The 13051-nt window shown below is 45.4% G+C and overlaps 1 long non-coding RNA gene across 1 annotated transcript in view; it reads right to left on the reverse strand.

Annotated features, from left to right (window-relative positions):
- Window positions 1-428: 428 nt before the first annotated feature.
- Window positions 429-13051, reverse strand: part of LOC311487786 — a 45344-nt gene continuing 32721 nt past the window's right edge. The window contains exon 4 of the long non-coding RNA XR_014699057.1: window positions 429-770. This is a non-coding gene — a long non-coding RNA (uncharacterized lncRNA). The remainder of the gene's footprint in view (window positions 771-13051) is intronic.

The following is a 13051-nucleotide window of genomic DNA, read 5'->3' on the forward strand; positions in this document are numbered from 1 at the left end:
AAAGTACTGCATCTGTCTGGTGGAGTGAGGGAAAGTGTGTGTGCAGCCACGTGTGACTGCCAGTGTGTACGTACTTCATGTATGCGTCTGCCTGTCCCCGTTTTCCGTTTTTTGGCTTTCATTACAATGCGATACCTCCACCCATCTGCTCACAAAGGAGAAGAAAGGAGGCGAGGTAGAAGAGTTGGCTATCGCTCTTCACACACGCTCCTCCTCTTCCTTTTTATCTGCTCTTTGTCCTATACCTCCCTGCCCATCTCCTCCTCTCCTCAACACTCTCTTCCCTCTCTCCTCTAATCCCTCCTCCTCTTACTCCTGTCTGTCGCTCCTCTTCTCCTCCTTTCATCTTCAGATACAGGCAGAATGGAGCTCAGCTTCCTCTGAAACCCCAGCAGGTGTGTGGTGTGTCTAATTGTACCTAAGTGTGTGTGTGTGTGTGTGTGTGTGCAAAATGTGCTTTAAAGTCTTGTGCATGAGAGCTTTTTTTTTTTTCTTCTTCTACCAAGTCACATAGTGCCTGTATTTGTAGCTACTGTATGTGTGTGTGTGTGTGTGCACTGGAGATATCTTGTTTCCTCAGGGGAGTCCAGGCCCATTTCCACTGTCTGCTGTAGCCAACCAACCCAGCAGTGCATCGATAATCTATTAGAGTAGACACACACGTACTCAATGTGCACACACACACACTCGGATGAGCTTGTTCTTCTTACCTGCCACTGCCGAGCTTGTTCGACTGCATGGACTGTAACTGGGCGGGCCAGGGCCTGTGCCTGAAAAGCAAGCATACCACGGATATCAGAAAGGATACACAAATCATTTATCAGCGCTGTTTGCTAATAGATGGAAGGTATTATAGGAGGCAGCGCCACGATGGCTGGGTAAATAGCCGCTTCATACAGCCAGCTACCTCTGATGTATTGCATCCTTCTTTCGCAGACTTGCACGTACGCTTCTCGGACAAAAGTGTAAAGACGCAGAACACCACACCCATCTGTGATTGTTTAGCAAGAACGTTCTGAATGTGAACCTGCCGGCCCGTCGTGCAAAAATTGTTAAATTGGTGATTTGGTGACGTAGATGTAGATGTGAGTGGGTTTATGTCTCTTTGTGTTAACCCTGTGATAGCCTGGCAACCAGTCCAGGGTGTACCCAGCCTATGACGACTAGGCACCATGACTGTCAACAGGATAAACCGTAACAGAGGAGCTAACAGAGGACATTTGATGGAGATGAAGGAGGAATATGTATAGTATCTTTATCCGTGTAGCTGGACATCCAGGGAAATGTCAGTGTTGAAGCCACTCTACAAAAGCGGTCCTAATATTTTGGCAGTTGAGCCCCTTTAGAGGCCAGTTTCTGAGACTGGACTGTTAAGAGATCTCCTCTTGCTCCGTGAGCTCACAGAATAATGCAAGTGTCATAATATTGTAGGTTCTTATCCTGGATTTATCACTTAACATACAATGTCACTAGCCCAGATATTGTTTTTTTTGTAAATTGTCCTCAAACAGACAATGTTTCAGGTTGACAAGTCTCCCTGAGATGGATTTGCCTGGACCTATACCACAACTTTAGAGGCTGAACAAGCTGAATCGTTGACAATGTCCAGAAAGGTTCTAACTTTGGATATGAGATGTAAGTAGTCAGCATGCGAGGCTGGGCTTTGGGAACACCAAAGTAGGCGATGTAGGCCCCTCATTGGTTGTATGGATGTGCATTGCATTTCACGACAATTGTTCTTCTATTTATCTCTTAACTTGTGGTAGCCTAGAATCTAGACCGCCCCTGGAAGCAAATTACATTTGCTTCCAGGGGCGGTCTAGTTACTCTCCATTGACTTGAGATTTCGAAAAATCCAAGATGTACCGGGCCAATCACGAGTCGGTGGGCGGGCTTAACATGATGACGACTGACCTGCGACCATAAGTTCCGTGAATTACGCGTGAATTCCCCATCCTGCTAGAACTACCAGAGCGATGGCTGCTGCTAGCGAACAACCTTCTTTCGAATCGGCTTTGGCCGCCACTCTGAAAGACTTGAAGTTAAGCTTTTCTCTGAGAAAGAAACTCTCTTTTCCGTCGCTCTGACTACGTCACCTTCTTCGTTGCTCTGATTGGTTGTAGCGCTATCCTATTGCGTGGAGAGGGAGTTTGAAAGACAACCGTTTATCCCACCCCTCCGGTTGAGCCCTGTCTATGGAGAGTGCCCAGACCCTACATTTAATGTGGGTCTGGCTCGTCAGGCTAACCTTGTGGAGTATCAAGAGTGAAATCGTTCAGATGACTTGTATTTTGTGTCCTTGGTGGAGCTTTGGCTGCGAGGGCAGAGTCTAAACACCCCTAATAGGCGGTTTAGACTTCTGCAGTAAGTTGACGCAGAAGCAACGGCGCAGACCCTAGCGCCGTAGCTGGCGTGCACCTCCTCAGAAATGTAACTACGTGCTGTGGCGACGCAACCCACAAGAGCTGTGACTGGTCCGCTTGGTAGTAACTTGTTTCCACTTTAGTATTTCTGGCTGCTTCTCCATCTCTTCAATTTTCTAATTGATTGTTTTGGCTCAATAAAGACGGAAAACATCGAGGAAAGGTTAACTGAGGAGATTTGGAGATACAAACATTTGTGAGACTGGTGTCAAACAGACAGTGAAGCAGAAAGTAGAAATAAAAATTAATCCGACCATAAAGACAAGAAGATAACATGGCACAAAATGTGCACAGACCCTGATGTAATCCTCTGTGTATATATGAAAACAGGCACAAGACACATACATACTAACGTGAACAGATCCCGATGTACTGATCGACTGCACAGAGCGGTGGTGATTACAGTTGCCAGACAAACTGTACACCCACGGTTATTATATCCTCAGACATCCAAAACACATACACAGACCAAGGCTAGGAGAAATAGCGATGGACAAACACAAATGCATGCACGAAATAACACACGGCCAGACAAAACACATAAACAAGATACCAGCATGATGTAAGAAGGCGCAATATCAGACATCACATAATTAAAGCTAGAGCCTGTTTATCGACCAGTTAAGTAGGACAGGAGGAGCTAAGCCTCAACCATGCAGCTTGTTTACAATAACAGAGCCGTACACAGATCGCGTTGCAGCTTTCAGAACACTGTAATGATGCCAGCCTATATTTACATGTTTTATCTGCCATTTACAGGAGGACAGGTAAAGTGATAAAAAGCAGAAATTACCACGAAAATACATCAAGTTGAGAGACTCTTATTTGGACTTAGTTTGATTTGATTAGGGTTTCAATTAAGGACTTGTTTAATTGTTATTAATTATCAACAAACTTGTGAGCTATTAAAACCGTTGTCAATTAATTTAATAAATCCAGCTAATTAATCTACAGGCTAACAATAACTTAGCATTTAGTCATTTCTCTTCGGTGAAACAGAATATTAGATAACTGATGCTAAATACTAATCATGATTGATGGGAGAACACTTAAAGGAGAATTACTGTTTTTTTACAACCTGGACCTTATTTCTGGCATAAAATACGATCGTTTACTCACCTATATAATTCTGGTTACATTTTGAGTCGTTCGGACGATATTTAGATCTGCGTATATCCATATAGTGGGAGTGAATGGGGCGCCGAAACGCAGCTCCAAAATAACGAATTATCTGCCGCGAAACTCGTTCATTTCACCAATATTTTGTTATGATACGCTAGTGCTATTCCCCGTGGAGTCCGGAGTTACCTGTTATCTATTCGTGGATGTGCAGCAGTTTGTTGTTCTTTAGCCAGCTGTTCCTCTCTCTGCCTCCGCATCCTCCTTTCAATGAGCTCCTCATCTGTATACTCAAAACGGTAAGGACGTCCATCATAAACAAAGTCGTCGTCCACAACCGCAGAATCGTAAAAATATTCAGCCATGTTGCAAAAAACTAGCAGTAGCAAATTACAGGTAAACAAGCTGCACGGGGTGTGTGCGGCGCACAGAGATGACATCATCCAGGTCAGAGGTTAGTAGGTCAATCTACAGACCCCGGATGATGATAACAGGTAACTCTGGACTCAACGGGGAATAGCACTAGCATATCATAACAAAATATTGAAATGAACGAGTTTCGCAGCAGATAATGCGTTATTTAGAGGCTGATTTCGGTGCCCCAGTCACTCCCACTACATGAATATACACTGATCTAATTATTTCCCGAAAGAATAGAAATGACACCAAAGTTATATGGGTGAGTCCCCTTTAAGACAAACGTACCTTCATTCTGACTAGTGGATTTGATTACAGGCTAGGTCTAATGTGAGAAAATAATAGCTGGAGACTTTTAAGAGTTTTCGTTCATTCACAGCATCATAAGCTTTTGGATGCCAGGAAGTAAAACGTGCCAATGTTAATGTGATTTATTAATTTTATTTGTTTGTTTGACTGGTAATCAATTACAAAAAAGATTGGTGATTCAATAAACAAGCAAGTTCAGAACAGGCAACAACACTATTGTCTCAGAGCGAAGCACATCTGCTTTAGGGACGGCATGTAATTATCCTTATCTGTGAACTGAAATCAACCAAATTCAAATTTCCCAGCTCCAAACTCGAGCAATTATTTCAGGTAGACCCTTAAAAATTCCATCATCTACCATTTTTTTTTCTTTCTTCTTGGATAATCCCTGGATTCCTGCCTTTTGGAATTCCTCCACAGATTATCCCTTGGCTTAAACTACTCCAGGGCCAAGGAGGAGAGGGGGAGGAGGAGAGGAAGGTTGGAGGAGGGCAGTGGAGGAGGAGAATGGGAGGGGAAGAGGAGGGGGTCTTTTTTTTTTAAGAAGTTGGAATCTTGCTGGGCTTGCAGTTCCCCCTGCGGACATGTTTTGCGCACGTCAAGGAATTCACTCGATCCCTCTGTTGTAAACCCCCCCTCCCTCCTCCTCATCCCTGGTCTCTCCCACCTTTCTTCTCCTTTATTTCTCCATCTTGAGGGAGCAGAGGTATAAAGGTAGACACAGACAGTTGGGGTAACTCACAACAGGTCCCGTGATCTGCCTGACAACAGCCCGAGGGCCCATACATGGGCACATATACAGGCACACAGTCACAACAGAGAGGAGCGGGGTAAAAAAAAAAAAAAAAAAAAAAGACCAAAGAGGGGCCCCGGGATGGAGCCTTGAGGCACTCCAACCTGGTGACACAGCAGCAGTAGCAGCAGCAGCTTCCCTCCGGGCCCCATAGGCCGGTAAACCCAAATAACCACCAGTTGGAAGCCTCTAAACTCCTGTTTGCTAGCTGCCTTTGTCTGGCAGAAAACAACAATGACTACCCCCCTCTCTCTAATTTACAGGGGAGTTGGCTCATTCCTATGAGAGGAATGTACAGTCGGAGCAGATTGCATTTCATAATGGGGTGGAGAGATATGGGATGGGGTGGGGTGAGGTGGTGGGGTGGTGGGGGGGTTATCCGGCCAGAGCAGGGCTGCGTTGAGGGAAGGGTGAGTGAGTTTAGAGGCTATTTTTAGATGACATGTCATTTAAACTCGTGGTATGTTCCTGCGCTGTGGTCAAAGACAAAAAGACCAGCAGGGAAACGTGGACGTATACAGTACTCACAAAACTGTACAGCGAAGTAACACCAGCAAATAGGCGATCAGACCGGCTGCAGTTTGCCAGAGTTGTGTCGTATTTAGAGAGTGCAAAGAGAAAAGCCTCACTAAACACACCTTAGATTGTGAGGACAAATCATGGAAGCTATTAAGGCTTTCTCAAAGGCACACAAAAGGAGACCCAAACAGCCACCAAACGCCAAACCCCCTCCGCCCACTCGCACTCCCACTGTCACCTTACTTAACCTGCGGCTATTAAAGACGATGAGGGAGAGACAGAAGTGTGAATAATAATGAACAGCAATCCTAGATCGGCATCTCTCACTGAGCCAGCGCGGAGCCTGAAATGAAAGCGAATTTAAAAAGAGTGAGAAGAAAGGGGGACGACAGACAACATATGGCACACGGGGACCTAGATTCCCTCGACTCTCCCGCTTCCCCTCATCCCACACACCTGGGACCATTGCTCCTCACGGAACCAACACCCATCTAAACTCTACTTTTGTAATGAGTTTTCTCTCCTCTCGCGCTCTCTCTCTCGCCTCCGTCCATATGCTCCGTATCCACTCTGCATTTTTGTCTCTGTCTTTGTAACGTGCTCTGTCTTTTATTGTCCACTATCATGATGCTAACAGACTGCTGTCTCTACATCTTTTCCTGTTTGATTACTGATTCAGAACTGCTGCATTGGCCAAAACAAGTTGCCCTAGTTTTCGTCTTTTTTAAATATACTATAACCTGGATTACTGAGAACCTTCGGATAGACAGAATAAGTTTAGCTACAAGCAGATTCAAGTCTAAAATGTCAATATCAAAGCAAAAATGTTTATTTTTTTATTTAATTCACTCATTCTAGCCCTGCATCAGAAGAGAACGTCACCTCCTCCACAAAGCGAAGGAGTTCAGATACTTTGGGACACTGTTCATCGGTGACTGCATAATGGAGCGAGAGATGGACACGTTGTTTGGTTCAGTAGCAGCACCAACTTACACTATATTACCAAAAGTATTCGCTCACCTGCCTTTACTCATTCTATGAACTGAAGTGCCATCCCATTCCTAACTCATAGAATTCAATATGATGTCGGTCCACCTTTTGCAGCTATTACAGCTTCAACTCTTCTGGGAAGACTGTCCACAAGGTTGAGGAGAGTGTTTATAGGAATTTTTGACCATTCTTCCAAAAGCGCATTGGTGAGGTCACACACTGATGTTGGTCGAGAAGGCCTGGCTCTCAGTCTCCGCTCTAATTCATCCCAAAGGTGTTCTATCGGGTTCAGGTCAGGACTCTGTGCAGGCCAGTCAAGTTCATCCACACCAGACTCTGTCATCCACGTCTTTATGGACCTTGCTTTGTGCACTGGTGCACAGTCATGTTGGAAGAGGAAGGGGCCCGCTCCAAACTGTTCCCACAAGGTTGGGAGCATGGAATTGTCCAAAATGTTTTGGTATCCTGAAGCATTCAATGTTCCTTTCACTGGAACTAAGGGGCCAAGCCCAGCTCCTGAAAAACAACCCCATACCATAATTCCTCCTCCACCAAATTTCACAGTTGGCACAATGCAATCTGAAATGTACCGTTCTCCTGGCAACCTCCAAACCCAGACTCGTCCATCAGATTGCCAGATGGAAAAGCGTGATTCATCACTCCAGAGAACGCGTCTCCACTGCTCTAGAGGCCAGTGGCGGCGTGCTTTACACCATTGCATCCGACGCCTTGCATTGCACTTGGTGATGTGTGGCTTGGCTGCAGCTGCTCGGCCATGGAAACCCATTCCATGAAGCTCTCTGCGTACTGTACTTGGGCTAATCTGAAGGTCACATGAAGTTTGTAGCTCTGTAGCAATTGACTGTGCAGAAAGTCGGCGACCTCTTTGCACTATGCGCTTCAGCATCCGCTGACCCCTCTCCGTCACTTTACGTGGCCTACCACTTCGTGGCTGAGTTGCTGTTTTTCCCAAACGCTTCCATTTTGTTATAATAGAGCTGACAGTTGACTGTGGAATATTTAGGAGCGAGGAAATTTCACGACTGGATTTGTTGCACAAGTGGCATCCTATGACAGTTCCACGCTGGAATTCACTGAGCTCCTGAGAGCGGCCCATTCTTTCACAAATGTCTTGTTTCACAGTCTGCATGCCTGAGTGCTTGAATTTATACACCTGGGGCCAGGCCAAGTGATTAGAACACCTGATTCTGATCATTTGAATGGGTGAGCGAATACTTTTGGTAATATAGTGTATATCAAACTGTTGTGGTGAAGAGAGAGCTGAGCCGGAAATCAAAGCTCAAATCTACGCTCCAACCCTCATCTACGGCACTGGGTGGTGATCGAAAGAAACGGCTACGAGGATGCAAGCAGCCGGAACGAGATTCCTCAGCAGGGTGGCTAGGCTCAGCCTCAGAGCATCAAGAGGGAGTAGCCTGGAGTAGATACACTGCTCCTTTGGGTTGAAAGAGGCCAATTGAGGTGGTATGGCCTCTGGTTGGTGAAGATGCCCCTGAGCAACTACCACTGGAGGGTTGCCGTGCATGGCCAGCTAGGAGGATACCCTGGGGTAGAACCAGAATTCACTGAACCGTCCACACATCTCCTCTGGCTTAACGGCGCTTTAGGATTCCTCATGAGGAACTACACTGATCAGGCATAACATTATGACCTCCTTCCTAATATTGTGTAGGTCTCCGTTGTGCCTCCAAAACAGATGTGACTCATCAGAGAATGGACATGGTCCTTCTGAGGGTGTCCTGTGGTGTCTGGCAACAGGATGTTGTTAGTGGGAGGCCTTTGGGTCCTATGGGTTGAGGGGAGGGGCCTCTGTGGATCATCCCACAGATACATGATCAGTTTGGGATCTTGTGAATTTGGAGGCCAGGTCAACACCTTGTGCTGTTCTTCATGTTTTTTTGAGTTGTTCCTAAACTGTTTTTGTGTGTGTGTCTGTGTCAGACTGCATCCTGATGGGGATGACTGCTCAAGGAGTGTCACTGCTCTGGGGTGGGGGTACCTGGTCTAGGTGGGTGCTACATGTCTAAGTAACATCCACACGAATGAATGCCAGGTCCAAAGGTTTCCCAACAGAACACTGAATGTTCAAGATGTGTTGCTTCCCCTGTCAGTGTTCTTAATGTTGTGGCTGATTGGTGTAGAAGGTGTTTCTAGGGAGAGAAACATGTGGAGTACAGGGCTTAGCCTGCACCGTGACCCAGCTTTGGATATGTGGATGAAAATGGATGGGTGGATGGATTAATTTAATCTGCTCATTACAGTATTGTCTTGTTGCCACAAAATGTGCTTGTAATCTTTTTAATGTGTACACTGCATCGACAATGGTTTGTTCCTGAAAACAGGTCATACACAGCCAGACTGCCAGCCATCACACGGACGCGAAAAATTGCGGGCACATCTCTGGAGTGAGGTGTACGTTGTAAAGAGGCTACTGACTTGGCTGTTCTGCTTAGCTTTGATGTGTGCAACCCTGACCTCAAAAAGAGCAAGTCATTACGTGTGTGTGTGTGTGTGTGTGAGAGAGAGAGTGTCTGACAGGGACCTAGACAGGGCATGAAGGAATTTATTGCTTACTTAAATCACTGTGACCTTAAGCCAGTAAGCCCACATCAAAGTCATCCACTTTCTATGAACTGCGCGTGGCAGCTTTCTTTTTAAATTACAAAACAGAAATGTGTCTTTATAGATGGCATGTGTATTAGCTCGCTGATGTGTGGAAATAAAAGAAGAAAATGCACACTTAAAGCATAGATGTATAAAAAAACAACAACTTCCATGGCAATTATAGACGGTAAGATTAATTCCAAGACACGTTAGATGTCGACTTTTCATGTGATTCACCCAGAAAAGACGGCGATAACTTAGATAGTACATGTCTTTGTCGGGATGTTCAGTAATTCTAGATGTTATAAATACACTTTGAACAAGAGAAACCTACCACCCTCGTGATTTATGCTCCCTAACAAGGCCTCAGCTCACTTGGGTTCACGACAGCCATTTGTATGAGTTATAGCGGCCTGAGTGAGAGCTGTGGCAGCGTCTACACTCGTGGGCCACGTCTGTGTTAGTGAAAAACGACAGACGACAGACAAGAAGACAAAACACGGCCGGTCGACGAGCAGGCTTTCCACACAAATTACAGATAATATACAAGCAGAGCACGTCATGGCACGAGCTAATGAGACACTCCTAAATGTTTCAGTACAAGCACAGAGTCCGTTTTAAAAGAGGATAAGCTCTGCAGGATGTGTAATGTTACGGAGCAGGCAATAAAGACACAAACATTAAATTAAACTAACCTGCGCCTGTTTATTTGGCATATCGGGGTTACAGCCAAACGCGCTGTTCAAGTCAACCTCCGTCACTCGGCGCATTGTGGCACCGTCACGTGACTGGATGAATACACAGTGGGTAATGCTGTTCTGCAAATGCGGGTTTTTGTTTTACCAATTAGAGGTCGGAGCGCAATGAAATCCAGCGGGTGGACGGGACCAAATGACGCAAAAGCCCTAAATCAAACCAAGAAGGCGAGTCCCACAACTGTGTTCCATATAGCGGAGCGTGTGCTGCATTGTGGTTTTTAAATTTGTGTGTGTGTATATTGCTGTTGCATGCATGCATTACTTCCTTTGTGCATTTGTACACATGACCTCTCCATGCCTGGTTGCTAGGACACTTGCTATGGGCACGTGCAGAGGCCGTGACTGCCCGGCTTCACCTTTGACCCCCAAAGAGCTCTAACTCTTGTGACCTCAGCAGAGGTGTGACACTTCATCTTGCTGACCACTCACAGTGCTCTCTGTGAGTGTGTGTTTTAATGAGTGTGTGTGTGTGACTGAGTGAGAACACAGCTACGGCAGCACAGTCGGGCACAGAACCACAGGTATCTGCTAAATACTGTGCAAGACCTTGTGAAACCTTAGATGTTTATGCAAAGGGTGGTCAAACCAAATATTTATTTAAGTTTGTTTTTTTGTTTTTATTTTAAAAAAAACAAGTTGCAACAAGTTTATTTACAGATTCAAATATTTTGGATTTAATTGCAGTGGTTTACGGGAGGATTAGCGACATGTTAGCATAAGCTGCAATTCCACCGCAGGAACTTTCCCAAGGGAAAAGCCCCCATAAAATTCCTGCTTGTGGGTAATACTTTTCAAAAGCACAGTACTCCGATTCGCTGAGTACTTGCAGCGTCGCGTCCAATACTAACACAGCTCTGTCACAATCAATCTCTCCGAGAGCTTATAATATCTGCCCACTCTAAGTCTAGCATCTGTGGCATTTTGAATCTGCTTTTCTGCCATTGTTTGCATCTTTTCCAGCATTGAATGACCCCATTTATAAGGTGGAAAATCATCATAAACACGTCCTCAATCTCCTCCAAGCTTGCTATTGTTGCAGTGCTGCCACGTTTTTAGTCTCCTGCATAACCCTAACCTGCTGAACTAAACTTTTCCCGAACTAAACTTTTTTTTTTTAACTCAGTGGAAATGCAGACGACCAACAGCCTGAAAACACATAGCTCCTTGAATCATTTGGAACTGGAGGCGAAACGTTTCAGGTGTTCATAAAGTCATATTCATCATTTTCTGCATGCAAACCATCTGCAAAGCTGCAAAGCCAAAACTCTTTCCCGTATAAAACGCTGCGCCTGACCCACTTGAAATGCCCAGTTTGGAGCCCTCGCTTATTTATCTTCATCTCTACGTACCACAGAGCATAATGCTTGAAAGAGACTTTAAGTTAGACCCATCGGAACAGAACCATCCGGTTGACGAGGGTTGCGGTGGGCGGAACAGAAGCTAAAAATCACGCGGTTTTGATAGCGGGTGAAAACAGATGCTGCGGAAATAAATAGCATTGTAATGAGTATAATGCATGTAAGATTATTCTAGTTTACCCCTAAAATAAGAAAAGGGCCTCTCTGGAAAATAGAGAAAAGTTGTAGAGGCGAGATCTGTGCAATGTTTAGCTTCTCCTGTAAGAACGCGGTTCTGAATATTGTTAAATTATAAACTAAAGCCTAGAACAGAAGCCTCGGATGCAATTTGGAAATATGATCAAGTATCGTATGAAACAAAAAAAAGGTCAGCAGGAGAGTTTAAGTACCTGGGCTGCAGCCAAGCTAGCTACACTAGCCACATATATACACACATCTAGATCTGTGCATGAATGCAGCGGCACGGAAAGGTGGAACACTGGGTCACAGTGTTGCAGAACCAACATTATTCCACTCTGCAAATATGGCCTTGCAAACAGAGTGGTAGATAGCTTTGTGTGAGGGAGTATGTGAGGGTAGTGTCATTCTGGATTGCCAGCAGCAGACACAGGCTCACTGCGAAGGCGTCACGCCTTTATTTATTCATCAACCTTCTGGGAACCGGCAATGAGAGACAAGGTCAATACATTATTGTACACATGCGTGCACACCCAGATGCGCACACACACACACACATGCGCGTCCACCTATAAGACTATAATATACTTTTCTAGGATACCTGTGCCAGCGCATACAGTGTAATGGCTCGTTAAAACGGCATTACAGCAGACACACACACTGTGTTCAGAGACTTGTTGGCTGACTGGGCCGTGAATCTGAGCCCAGAAAGCTAACACAGACCCTATTAAACGTTGCAAAATCTGCAACACACACACACACACACACACGCTATTAAATGCTCCGGATCAGCTGAGTCAGCATGGTATAAAAAAAAAGAAAAGAAAAAGAAAAGACTGGAGATTTAGACCAAACAACGAGGCTGGTAACCAGGAGAAACCGCACAAACCAAACTTTCCTCCTGTTCTTACGGTCTCGAGAACAGACGTGAAACCAGAAACACCCAGGAACAAAGGAAACCTGCAAACACACGCACACACACACACACCAGTTTGGGGAACACAAGCATGTGCATGTGTTAGTTCGCATCTGGCTCCTCTTAGACCAAGACACAAAAGAAGTAGTATGTGTAGTGACTGTGAAAATGTGTGTGTGTGTGATTTGGTCAGTGCTTTGATAGCTGGCGAATGAGGAGGAGGTCTCACCATGAGCCCAGACAGGAGAGAGAGAGAGAGAGAGAGAGGGAGAGAGGGGCCAGCCGTTGTCAGATACACAAACACAAACCACATGCAGCTGTTCGGCGTTTGCCCGAGTGGCACGTGACACAGCTTCACACGCACGAATCCACACACACACACACACTCAGACACTATAGCAACAAAGGTAAACACACATCCTACCACGTGCATCTCAGTGGAAATCCTCAGGGTGTGTGTTTGGTGCTAGTGACTTGTGAGACATCTAGTGGGTTGTGGCTCTGACTGTGGGGTAAAAATAGCCCTGAGTGTCAAACATGGTTACAGAGTGATGATGAAACAACTGGCTGCAACAGCTGCACACACACACACACAGTTTTGGATGTGCACAACTCCACAGAGCTATTGTCTCTAAACTCATTGCCTA

This window comes from Chelon labrosus, assembly GCF_963514085.1.
Source record: "Chelon labrosus genome assembly, chromosome: 1".
Lineage (NCBI taxonomy): Eukaryota > Metazoa > Chordata > Actinopteri > Mugiliformes > Mugilidae > Chelon > Chelon labrosus.